Here is a 12640-nt window from a genome sequence, read left to right as displayed (position 1 = left end):
AGAAACCGAGGTTTAAGCACCAACCGTGAAGGATGAAATGACAATGACTGAGACAGGTAAGGTGGGGACCTAGTTAGAAGTACACTGTAGAAAGAGTCAAAGATACAGTCAGAGTTCGCAATCTATGTAGCCGGACTGAACCCAGGATCTTCTATTCTCCCAGCCTGGCTCCTCGTCCATGATACCAAGTGGCATAGTCATCGGGGAGCTATTTTAGATTCTTCCCTTTCTCTCATCTGCCAAGTCCAATCAGTAATCAAGTTTTATTACTGCCACATATAAAGCATCCCTTCTTTCCTGACACTGTTTAATTTTCGTAAGAGTTAATAGGGACCTTTTTTTTTTAAGATAAGAGAGTGGAGTATGTGTATATGTTAACGAAAAAGAATCAGTCCAGAAGAAGAGATTGAAAATATTTGAGAGAAAAGGCAATTAGTGAGGCCAGATCTCTAAAGAAGAGATGGAAACTTGAAAGTACTGATAAATCTTGAACAAGAGAAGAAAAACTACTATTTAAGAAGCTGACTTGTTCATAAAGCTAAATTTACTTAACTCCCTAATGTTGATATTTTCTTTTCTGAAATAAGATGAGATGGTAGTGTTTTTAATGTCCTTACTAGAAAAAGATTTAAAATTGGCAAACATTCAGTCCCTAAAATTCTGGGGTAGGATTTTTGCTACTCCCTCAAGTCCAAATCCAGTACCCCAATCTTGAGTGTCTGCTTGACGACTGACCTCTCTCTCTCTCCTTCCACCTAAGGGAGAAACATTTTTCTATTGGCTGTTTGTACTTTCCTATCTTCCCGATGCTCATTCATCATTCCACTTCCTTTTGTCTGTATCTCACAATGGAAACTGCCCACGGCTGAGGTCACACTGACCCAACTGCCAAACCCAATGGTACCTTCTTTGTCTTTGTGATGCTAATGAGAGTCCATCTTAAATTTCTCCGTTCCCTTTGATTCTCTGATTTCACGCTCTCCTGATCTTTGTCCTCTGTTCTGTCCACCTTTCCTCAGGCTCCTCTTGTTGACTGGCTTCCTATGTTCTCTGAGTTTCGCTGCTGAAGGTTCTCTTTGCTCCACTCTCTTGGCTTACTTCACCCACACCTTCTACCATGACATGTACTCTGACAACTCCTCTATAATCACCTTGTGTGATCCGTACCACTCTTGGGTGTGACTATCACCTTTTCCAGATGAGGGAGATGAGGCTAAGAAAACTAATTTGCAAAAGCTGCATGATTCGTATTAAGGAATACTAATAAGCCACAACCTTCCGAATCCAAAGGCCATGGTCCTCTGATTCCAAAGGATAAAATAAGGTATACAACTGAAAATAGACATGTTTCAGGAACACATCAGACTGTTGACTAATTTTACACCTTGGTCTTGGACAACACTAAGGAAACTAAGGATTACCTCTTTTATAAGCCTACTTACAAACTGAAATATATTTATATACAAATTCACATACGCTATTCCAAATACTCTTACCTTTTTCTGCTCACATGGTTTCCCAAGAAACATTTCAGTAGTGATAAGTTGCTCAAGTATGCTAATGGAGAGTACTATTTCAAAAAGGGAAAAAGGCTGGACTCATTAAATACTATGGGAAATAAGCATGAAGTTACAGGACCTCGCTGAAAGATTTAAAGCAAAATTTCCTGAGGTACTTCTGCACTTTCCAAGAGGGGGCAGAAATGAGAACCAGGGCTACATGAGTTTCTGGCAGCAACAGTCCCAATTCGCAGACCTAGAACCTGAGCTGTATGAACAAGACAGTTGCTATATATACTAGGAAATAAATTTCAACATTCAAAAAACTAAGATCATGGCATCTGGTCCCATTGCGTCAAGGCCAATAGATGGGGTAACAATGGAAACAGTGAGAGACTTTATTTCCTTGGGCTCCAAAATCACTGCAGATGGTGACTGTGGCCATGAAATTAAAAGATGCTTGCTCCCTGGAAGAAAAACTATGACAAAGCTAGACAGGATATTAAAAAGTAGAGACATTACCATACCGACAAAGATCCGTCTAGTCAAAACTATGGTTTTTCCAGTAGTCACGTATGGATGTGAGAGTTGGACTCTAAAGAAAGCTGAGCACCGAAGAATTGATGCTTTTGAACTGTGGTGTTGGAGAAGACTCTTGAGAGTCTCTTGGACTGCAAGGAGATCCAATCAGTCCATTCTGAAGGAGATCGGCTCTGGGATTTCTTTGGAAGGAATGATGCTGAAGCTGAAACTCCAATACTTTGGCCACCTGATGTGAAGAACTGATTCATTGGAAAAGACCCTGATGTTGGGGAAAATTGAAAGCAGGAAAAGAAGGGGATGACAGGACGAGATGGTTGGATAGCATCACTGACTGATGGACATGAGTCAGAGCAAGCTCCAGGAGTTGAAGGACAGGGAAGCCTGGCATGCTGCAGTCCATGGGGTCACAAAGAGTTGGACACGACAGAGCAACTGAACTGAACTAAATACATACTAGGCGTAGCAGTGGAGCCTCTGTTTACAAAGCTCTGTGTACAAAGATGTTTTTAAGAACCAGCTAAATGCAGAGAATAATGTCTGCCTTTGGGGACATGGAAGAAAAGGATGCATTCCACAGGTGCAAAGAGTCTCTCCTGGACTAGCAGCTTTTACCCTTAAAGATTAAACTTTGAGATAACTCGTCCCCTCTTTACGTACGGTTTACTGTTGACCAGACAGAATAAACAACAAAGTCAAAAGAAGTTGATTAAAACAAACTTATGAGACTAACGTTAAAACTTGAGAATCCCTTGGACTGCAAGGAAATCCAACCAGTCCATCCTAAAGGAAATCAGTCCTGGGTGTTCATTGGAGGGACTGATGTTGAAGCTGCAACTCCAATACTTTGGCCACCTGATGGGGAGAGCTGACTCATTTGAAAAGACCCTGATGCTGGGAAAGATTGAGGGCAGGAGGAGAAGGGGATGACAGAGGATGAGATGGTTGGATGGCATCACCGACACAATGGACATGGGTTTGGGTGGACTCTGGGAGTTGATGATGGACAGGGAGGCCTGGCGTGCTGTGGTTCATAGGGTCACAAAGACTCGGACACAAGTGAGCGACTGAACTGAACTAAACGTTAAAACTTACTGCTAAATAAGGCATCACCAACTCAATGGACATGAGTTTGAGCAAACTCTGGGAGATAGAGAAGGACAGAAAAGCCTGGCATGCTCATGGGGTCACAGAGATGGACATGACTTGGCAACTGAACAACAACAACAAATACAATATAAAGGAGACTTAAAAGACAGTTTAATAAAGGAATACACATTTTAATTTATAATTGCTCTGGCAGGACAACACAAGGAGACAGAATTTCTAAAAACTTTGAAGGAAATGAATGATTCAATGTAACAGAGAATCACTTATAGGGAGCAATGGAGAATGTAGCAAATAGTCACACTATAGATGTAAATCACCAAATGTCATGAAATTATAAAGTATATTTTTAAAAGCATCCTGATTGTTAAGGATTAATGCTACTTTGGAACACATATTTTAAATGTAGTAATTGTCTTTAGTCATTAAATCTATCTAAGAATGTTGAGTTCTACACAATGAACACACTTACCCTGAAATATAAGGACAAGAGAAGCCTTTATAAGGTCTTTGCAGAATTAGGAAATTTGCCAGATATCCCCAAATTAGCATGCTATCATCTACAGATTCAATCAACAGCTTGTACTCATTGAGAAGCAGTGTGGGGTGTTGGAAGGGGTATGTGAGTATGCCCAAGAGGCTTAACTTCTGAGTCACAGATCTATATAAAACGGATGATAACGTCTATCCATTAGGGCTATAAAGATACTTTTTAATGTATATAAAATACCTCAATAAATAAATGGTAGAGAGTTGTAACACTAGCAAGAGTACTCCCCTAGAATCTATACGGTTTCTTAAGACTGGATCCAATCCTTTCAGTGACTATGTATTGGGATAAATTCTTTTGGAAATCTTCAACCATAAGAACTTGGAAAGATAGATCTTTTAAGACAGAAGATCCTGAAAGGCAGAAACATCAAGAAGTAGAACTTCCAAAAACCAAGTCTTATTTAAGTAGGATTTTGAGGACTGGAAACTCCAGTGATTATCTCTACTATTTCAGAATAAAATCTCGAGGAGGGGTCTGAAGGCCAATCATTTCTGAATGATTTGCTGACTTAGTAATTCATGTTCTTCACATACCTCACCACTTTACTTTTCTTTCTTTACCATCATCTTGCTTAGGATACTCCTTTTCTTCTGTCAGTCAGTTGAAATAGACCACATCCAAAGCAATGCAAAACACAGGATGCTAGTTTACAATAATTCATTGGCTTTGTAAACAACCTACATTGCCCTTAAGGTCACGTTTTGAGTTTCGTTGAAAATCAGAGATTTGCAACTTACTTTACTGCTATTCCTGTATCATTGAACTTGTAAAGAAATTCATTTCAAATGAGCAAAGTCCTCAGTACTACAAGAACTGGAAAGAATATAAAATTGAATGCCTATGAAAAGAATATGAAACGTAAAGTCTATCCTCCAAGTTTGGATTATGGCTACAATGGCATCAATATTCATCTGTAGGAAGACATTATTAGAATCTAGATGGCTTCTAAAGTGTCTTCCAATTTTAATGCTGTATGACTCAATTATTTCTATGTCGGTGAATCATAGAAATTAAATTAACATAGCATGATTAAATAAGGCAATTTGTGAGCGAGGCTGCCCTAAGCCTACTCTCTCTGTGGCTAAAGGTATTTCTTAGAATACTGAGCTAAAAATGTAACTGCATTCTGCAACCAATGCAAACGTTGTAATTGATGGGAGGGGAAAAAATTCAACCCAGAGTGCCAACAATTCCTCTATGAGCTAGCGTGGCAGGGAGAGTGTGGGGTCAGTGAAGCATCAAGTTACAGACTAAATTAAAGGCCTGGAGAAGAGTGACAGGGTCTAATCATCCAGTGTCTGAGGTTGCCAGAATTGGATCTACCACCCTTACTCGCTCACAAAGAATTGCTCAGCGGATGCTAAGCGCATAGACTAAGGGCTTCAAACATCTTTCATTAAAAAGCCTTCAGTTCCAAATTGCTCTTTATGGAATTATTTCCTTGAAGTTTTTAGTTCTGTCATATTAAAATTGGCATGAAAAAGTAATCAAAACCTAATGCTTACAGTGCTCTGCCACAAAGAAAAATATTGTGGGTTTTCATTCCTATTAAAAACATGTGTTACATATATATACATAATTATGTAAGTCCCAGACCCAGTGTACACACAAATACACAAAAACCTTAGGAAAATAATAATAGCTTTCCCCAAGCCAACAGATTTTATAACACAATGTTGTACTCTGTCCACAACTCCCCTCCTGAAGCCAATGCTTTGAGAATGTCAGTGGGTAATGAATATTTCTGCATATTTTGTGTCATAAGCTGCAAACACGAGATATGTAGGAAGGAATTAAGGTCACTGTTAAAACTCAAACACAGTATTTTCTGGACTTGGTTGGCTAAATTGTATGTATCTGCACTATTTTTCCTAGGGGAAAGTTAATTTTAGAAAGGAGAAAAAGTTTGCCAGGAAAGCAATCCCATTGGCTCAATACCTAGACAGTGACTCTGAAAGTTCAAAATGCTTTACAGACAGTCTCCTACTTGTCCTTAATATCCTTGAAAGCAAGTATCAGATACTATTCCTGTTTCATAACAAGCATCTTATTTCATAAAATGTTGTATGATTTACCATTATACCTACGTCGTGGTGTTTGAAAAAAATTAGTCCTTCACCTCAAATTTCCAAAAGACAAATGCAAATCTTTATTTTCCCTAGCAGTTGCACTCAGAGTTTGTTAGGTACTTAGAATGGTTCAGGTATACATATACACGAAAAGCAGCAGGTGAACATCAATGACACAGTTTGAGATGGAGAAACAGTACTTGTGCAAACTCAAATACAATACAATTTACATTCTTAACCAAGTCAGGGTAGAAGAGCTTGGTTCAAATAGTGAGACCTAAATCAATTTATATGATAATTCCTCTTTTAGTTCCTAGAGATACAGTTCATTTGGGTCTTTAGCCTTAAAACAACCAACAAGGAAAACTGCCAGTGGTGACTGAAAGTCAGGCAGTGCAAGGACAATGAAGGAAGCGTTTCTGATTGCCAGGAGAATAGGCCTCAGTCCTCTCTAACAGCCAGAGTACTTGTGAAGCAGTTCTTACATTTTAAAAGTTGATGTGTAAAAGCTAACTCTTTAACAAGGGCTCTTAGAAGTGCAGTATTTCTCTCCAACCTATATCTGAATTTCAGAAGAACTGTCTCCGCTCTCTTCCCAAAATTGCCGTCTTAAAGCCAATGACACGCACCAAACTCATCAGTTTGAAGGGAACCAGCTTTCACTCCGTTTAAACTCCCTGTCCACTCTACGATTTTCAGCTGATGTTTACCAACAGCTGGGTGCCCACTCTCCTTCCCAGAAGGACCTGATAGATATTTTCAGGTAATTACAAGAGACAGCGCATCGCAATCACCTGGAGTTCTTTTTTTTTTTTTTTTCAATACACGGAAGACTGCTCGCACACGCACACACCTTGCCATTTCTTAATCAGGCTCTCGGCATCCGAGTAGGAACTATTGCTTTAAACTATGATAAAGTTCTAACGCCGCAATCACCAAGAACACCCTGTAAACTTATCACAGTGTTTCATTTTCAGGAAAAACAGAAATAAAACCAAGGCACCTCAATCCCTGTCTGGTGCAGATACAAAAGATAAGACAGCTACCTTGACCAGGGGTTATATCCTCCCAAAGTAAGGACAGTAACAAAAGTGGGGGAGGGTATGTGTTGGAAGGAGAAGAGTTGTGATCTCAGCCTGGCAATGACTAGACTCCGGGGAAAATCGGTGCGCCGCTGCTTGAGACGCACACCTGGGCAGGGTGGACGACACCCTCCCTCCCCCGCCGCCCCTCTCTCCCGGGGCCGGGGGCGCGGGGTTTCGGAGCTGCCTGGGGGGAAAGGGCGGTAAAGAGAGGGGTGAGGGCAGAGAGGAGGCGGGGGTCCGCGAGGGTCCGAGTCCCAGCGGGCCGACCGCCCGAGGCTCAGCCCAGCGCCTACCGGGCCGGGGAGGGGGCGAGGGAGGGAGTAGCGGGTGACAGCCTGGGGAGGCCGAGGAGGCACCTGGACCGGGGCGAGGGCAGCACCCCGCGCCCCTCCTTACCGTGCGCGTGAGGTCGGCGCCCCGGGCGGGGAGACTAGGACGGGCAGGGCGCGGGCGCAGGCCCGCGGAGGTCCGCTGTCAGCTTCCCCAGGCAGCAGTTCCAGGTACCGGAGGCGCTCCGATCTCCAGGCTACCAGCCCCTGCGCGCGGCTCGAGGCCCCTCCCCTGGCCCTTGCCCCCGATGCTGCCTCCCCAACCCCTCCCGCCCGCCTCGGCGCGCTCCCCTTCTCCCCCTGCTGTTTATTCCGGAGAGCTGGGGCCCCTCTCCCGAGCCTTGCCTCCCCCGCGCGTGCACGCACACACCTCCCCGAGAAACGAGCTCTCTTTAGGAAGCAGGCAGCGAACGCGATCCTTGAAATTCTGAGGCTGGGCGATTTCAGGAAAAAAAAAACAAAACAACCTTTTAAAATCTTTGAGCTACCCTCTGAGGTTCAAAGCAGGAATCACTTCCATTCATCCCCTGCCTCCGTCCTCATTTGTTCTAATCACGGCATCTCTCGACAGTTGATGTTGATTGTGCTCTGAGAATCGCCTGCCAGTCAAATTTTTCCACAATAGCTCTTTCCATTTCATTGTTTTAAAAATGTAGACGTCCCCACTAGTTACACTTAGGTTGCCAGGACTTTCGATTGGCCCCGAGAAGGATAGGTTCAGCTGTGCAAATCGGGACAGAGCTCTTTTGCTAGTATTGTCAATACCTACCACCTATTGTCCAAGGTAAGAGAAACCCAAGTAAGACGGTAGGTGTTGCGAGAGGGCATCAGAGGGCAGACACACTGAAACCATACTCACAGAAAACTAGTCAATCTAATCACACTAGGACCACAGCCTTGTCTAACTCAATGAAACTAAACCATGCCCTGTGGGGCCACCCAAGATGGGTGGTCATGGTGGAGAGGTCTGACAGAATGTGGTCCACTGGAGAAGGGAATGGCAAACCACTTCAGTATTCTTGCGTTGAGAACCCTATGAACAGTATGAAAAGGCAAAATGATAGGACACTGAAAGAGGAATTCCCCAGGTCGATAGGTGCCCAATACGCTACTGGAGATCAGTGGAGAAATAACTCCAGAAAGAATGAAGGGATGGAGCCAAAGCAAAAACTACCCAGCTGTGGATGTGACTGGTGATAGAAGCAAGGTCCAATGCTGTAAAGAGCAATATTGCATAGGAACCTGGAATGTCAGATCCATGAATCAAGGCAAATTGAAAGTGGTCAAACAGGAAATGGCAAGAGTGAACGTCTGCATTCTAGGAATCAGTGAACTAAAATGGACTGGAATGGGTGAATTTAACTCAGATGACCATTATATCTACTACTGCAGGCAGGAATCCCTTAGAAGAAATAGAGTAGCCAAAATGGTCAACAAAAGAGTCCAAAATGCAGTACTTGGATGCAGTCTCAAAAACAACAGAATGATCTCCGTTCATTTCCAAGGCAAACCATTCAATATCACAGTAATCCAAATCTATGCCCCAACCAGTAACGCTGAAGAAGGTGAAGTTGAACGGTTCTATGAAGACCTACAAGACCTTTTAGAACACCCAAAAAAGATGTCCTTTTCATTATAGGGGACTGGAATGAAAAAGTAGGAAGTCAAGAAACACCTGGAGTAACAGGCAAATTTGGCCTTGGAATATGGAATGAAGCAGGGCAAAGGCTAATAGAGTTTTGCCAAGAGAACACACTGGTCATAGCAAACAACCTCTTCCAACAACACAAGAGAAGACTCTACACATGGACATCACCAGATGGTCAACACTGAAATCAGATTGATTATATTCTTTGCACCCAAAGATGGAGAAGCTCTATACAGCCAGCAAAAACAAGACCGGGAGCTGACTGTGGCTCAGATCATGAACTCCTTAGTGCCAAATTCAGACTTAAATTGAAGAAAGTAGGGAAAACCACTAGATCATTCAGGTATGACCTAAATCAAATCCCTTATGATTATACAGTGGAAGTGAGAAATAGATTTAAGGGACTAAATCTGATAGACAGAGTGCCTGATGAACTATGGACGGAGGTTTGTGACATTGTACAGGAGACAGGGATCAAGACCATCCCTCTGGAAAAGAAATGCAAAAAAACAAAATGGCTGTCTGAGGAGGCCTTACAAATAGCTGTGAAAAGAAGAGAAGCGAAAAGCAAAGGAGAAAAGGAAAGATATAAACATCTGAATGCAGAGTTCCAAAGAATAGCAAGAAGAGAAAAGAAAGCCTTCCTCAGCGATCAATGCAAAGAAATAGAGGAAAACAACAAAATGGGAAAGACTAGAGATCTCTTCAAGAAAATTCGAGATACCAAGGGAACATTTCATGCAAAGATTGGCTCAATAAAGGACAGCAATGGTATGGACCTAACAGAAGCAGAAGATATTAAGAAGAGGTGGCAAGAATACACAGAAGAACTGTACAAAAAAGATCTTCACGACCAAGATAACCATGATGGTGTGATCACTCACCTAGAGCCAGACATCCTGGAATGTGAAGTCAAGTGGGCCTTAGAAAGTATCACTATGAACAAAGCTAGTGGAGGTGATGGAACTCCAGTTGAGCTACTTCAAATCCTGAAAGATGATGCTGTGAAAGTGCTCCACTCACTATGCCAGCAAATTTGGAAAACTCAGCAGTGGTCACAGGACTGGAAAAGGTCAGTTTTCATTCCAATCCCAAAGAAAGGCAATACCAAAGAATGCCCAAACTACTGCACAATTGCACTCATCTCACACACTACTAAAGTAATGCTCAAAATTCTCCAAGCCAGACTTCAGCAATATGTGAACCATGAACTTCCAGATGTTCCAGCTGGTTTTAGAAAAGGCAGAGGAACCAGAGATCAAATTGCCAATATCCGCTGGATCATGGAAAAAGCAAGAGAGTTCCAGAAAAACATCTGTTTCTGCTTTATTGACTATGCCAAAGCCTTTGACTGTGTGGATCACAATAAACTGTGGAAAACTCTTCAAGAGATGGGCATACCAGACCACCTGACCCGCCTCTTCAGAAACCTGTATGCAGGTCAGGGAGCAACAGTTAGAACTGGACATGGAACAACAGACTGGTTCCAAATAGGAAAAGGAGTAAGTCAAGGCTGTATATTGTCACCCTGCTTATTTAACTTATATGCAGAGTACATCATGAGAAACGCTGGACTGGAAGAAGCACAAGCTGGAATAAAGATTGCTGGGAGAAATATCAATAACCTCAGATATGCAGATGACACCACCCTTATGGCAGAAAGTGAAGAGGAACTAAAAGGCCTCTTGATGAAAGTGAAAGAAGAGAGTGAAAAAGTTGGCTTAAAGTTCAACATTCAGAAAACGAAGATCATGGCATCTGGTCCCATCACTTCATGGGAAATAGATAGGGAAACAGTGGAAACAGTGTCAGACTTTATTTTGGGGGGCTCCAAAATCACTGCAGATGGTGATTGCAGCCATAAAATTAAAAGATGCTAACTCCTTGGAAGGAAAGTTATGACCAACCTAGATAGCATATTCAAAAGCAGAGACATTACTTTGCCAAGAAAGGTCCGTCTAGTCAAGGCTATGGTTTTTCCAGTAGTCATGTATGGGTGTGTTTGAGTGAACTCCGGGAGTTGGTGATGGACAGGGAGGCCTGGCGTGCTGCAATTCATGGGGTCACAAAGAGTCGGACACAACTGAGTGACTGAACTTAACTGAACTGAACTGAACCACCTATCAGGGCCCCAAGTCAGGGCAAGGGCAATTAATTTCACTTGGCTTTGGGTACTGAGTGTGCCTGGGGTCTCCGTTCTCAAGAGTGATGCAGTCCTGAAGTTCTGGGGAGGAGCAGCTGTATGTATTCAAAGAGAAATCTAGTTGGCAAATGAACTAGCAAAAAGCAGAGCATACTGAGCAATACTATGAAAGATGAGAGTGATGGAAAGGGGTTGTGAAACATCGCTGTATCACTAACAGGAAAGCTCTCCGAGTGACATATCCCTACAGGGAATATAGAAGGTGAGTTGTTGTTCAGTGGCCCAGTTGAGTCGGACTTTCTGTGAACCCATGGACTGCAGCAGCCAGGCCTCTCTGTCTCTCATCATCTCCCCAAGTTTGCCCAAGTTCGTGTCAAGTGCATCCATGTTGCCAACCAGCTATCTCATCCTCTCAGTGGTGAGTTGTTAAATGGCATTTATTTGTTCATTTATGTGTCAATATATGTATATGGAGTAGGTTAGAGTGTAGCATTATTCATAGTTAGATTGTAATTTAATAGTGATGGTTATTGGTGGTTTCAGTCAGTTCAGTCACTCAGTCGTGTCCGACTCTTTGTGACCCCATGAACTGCAGCACGCCAGGCCTCCCTGACCATCACCAACTCCCGGAGTCCACCCAAACCCATGTCCATTGAGTCGATGATGCCAACCAACCATCTCATCCTCTGTCGTCCCCTTTTCCTCCTGCCCTCAATCTTTCCCAGCATCAGGGTCTTTTCCAATGAGTCAGCTCTTTGCATGAGGTGGCCAAAATATTGGAGTTTCAGCCTCAACATCAGTCCTTCCAATGAACACCCAGGACTGATCTCCTTTAGGATGGACTGGTTGGATTTCCTTGCAGTCCAAGGAACTCGCAAGAGTCTTCTCCAACACTACAGTTCAAAGCATCAATTCTTCGGCGCTCAGCTTTCTTTATAGTCCAACTCTCACATCCATACATGACCACTGGAAAAACCATAGCCTTGACTAGACGGACCTTTCTTGGCAAAGTAATGTCTCTGCTTTTGAATATGCTATCTAGGTTGGTCATAACTTTACTTCCATGGAGTAAGCATCTTTTAATTTCATGGCTGCAATCACCATCTGCAGTGATTTTGGAGCCCAGAAAAATAATGTCTGACACTGTTTTCATTGTTTCCCCATCTATCTGCCATGAAGTGATGGGACCAGATGCCGTGATCTTAGTTTTCTGAATGTTGAGCTTTAAGCCAACTTTTCACTCTCCTCTTTCACTTTCATCAAGAGGCCTTTTAGTTCCTCTTCACTTTCTGCCATAAGGGTGGTGTCATCTGCATATCTGAGGTTATTAATGTTTCTCCTGGCAATCTTGATTCCAGCTTGTGCTTCCTCCAGTCCAGCATTTCTCATGATGTACTCTGCATATAAGTTAAATAAGCAGGGTGTCAATATACAGCCTTGACGTACTCTTTTTCCTATTTGGAACCAGTCTGTTGTTCCATGTCCAGTTCTAACTGTTGCTTCCTGACCTGCATACAGGTTTCTGAAGAGGCAGGTCAGGTGGTCTGGTAGGCCCATCTCTTTCAGAATTGTCCACAGTTTATTGTGATCCACACAGTCAAAGGCTTTGGCATAGTCAATAAAGCAGAAATAGATGTTTTTCTGGAACTCTCTTGCTTTTTCCATGA

General features: G+C 42.7%; 1 protein-coding gene across 1 annotated transcript in view; it reads right to left on the bottom strand.

Moving 5' to 3' along the window:
- RNF144B (ring finger protein 144B) overlaps window positions 1-7407 on the bottom strand; it is a 145988-nt gene extending 138581 nt beyond the window's left edge. Inside the window, exon 1 of the mRNA XM_055570743.1 lies at window positions 7250-7407. The gene's annotated coding sequence lies outside the window, so the exon portion shown is untranslated. The remainder of the gene's footprint in view (window positions 1-7249) is intronic.
- Between the last annotated feature and the right edge of the window lie 5233 nt (window positions 7408-12640).

Source organism: Bubalus kerabau, chromosome 3, assembly GCF_029407905.1.
Source record: "Bubalus kerabau isolate K-KA32 ecotype Philippines breed swamp buffalo chromosome 3, PCC_UOA_SB_1v2, whole genome shotgun sequence".
NCBI classification, from domain to species: domain Eukaryota; kingdom Metazoa; phylum Chordata; class Mammalia; order Artiodactyla; family Bovidae; genus Bubalus; species Bubalus kerabau.
This window is presented reverse-complemented; position numbering and strand designations above follow the sequence as displayed.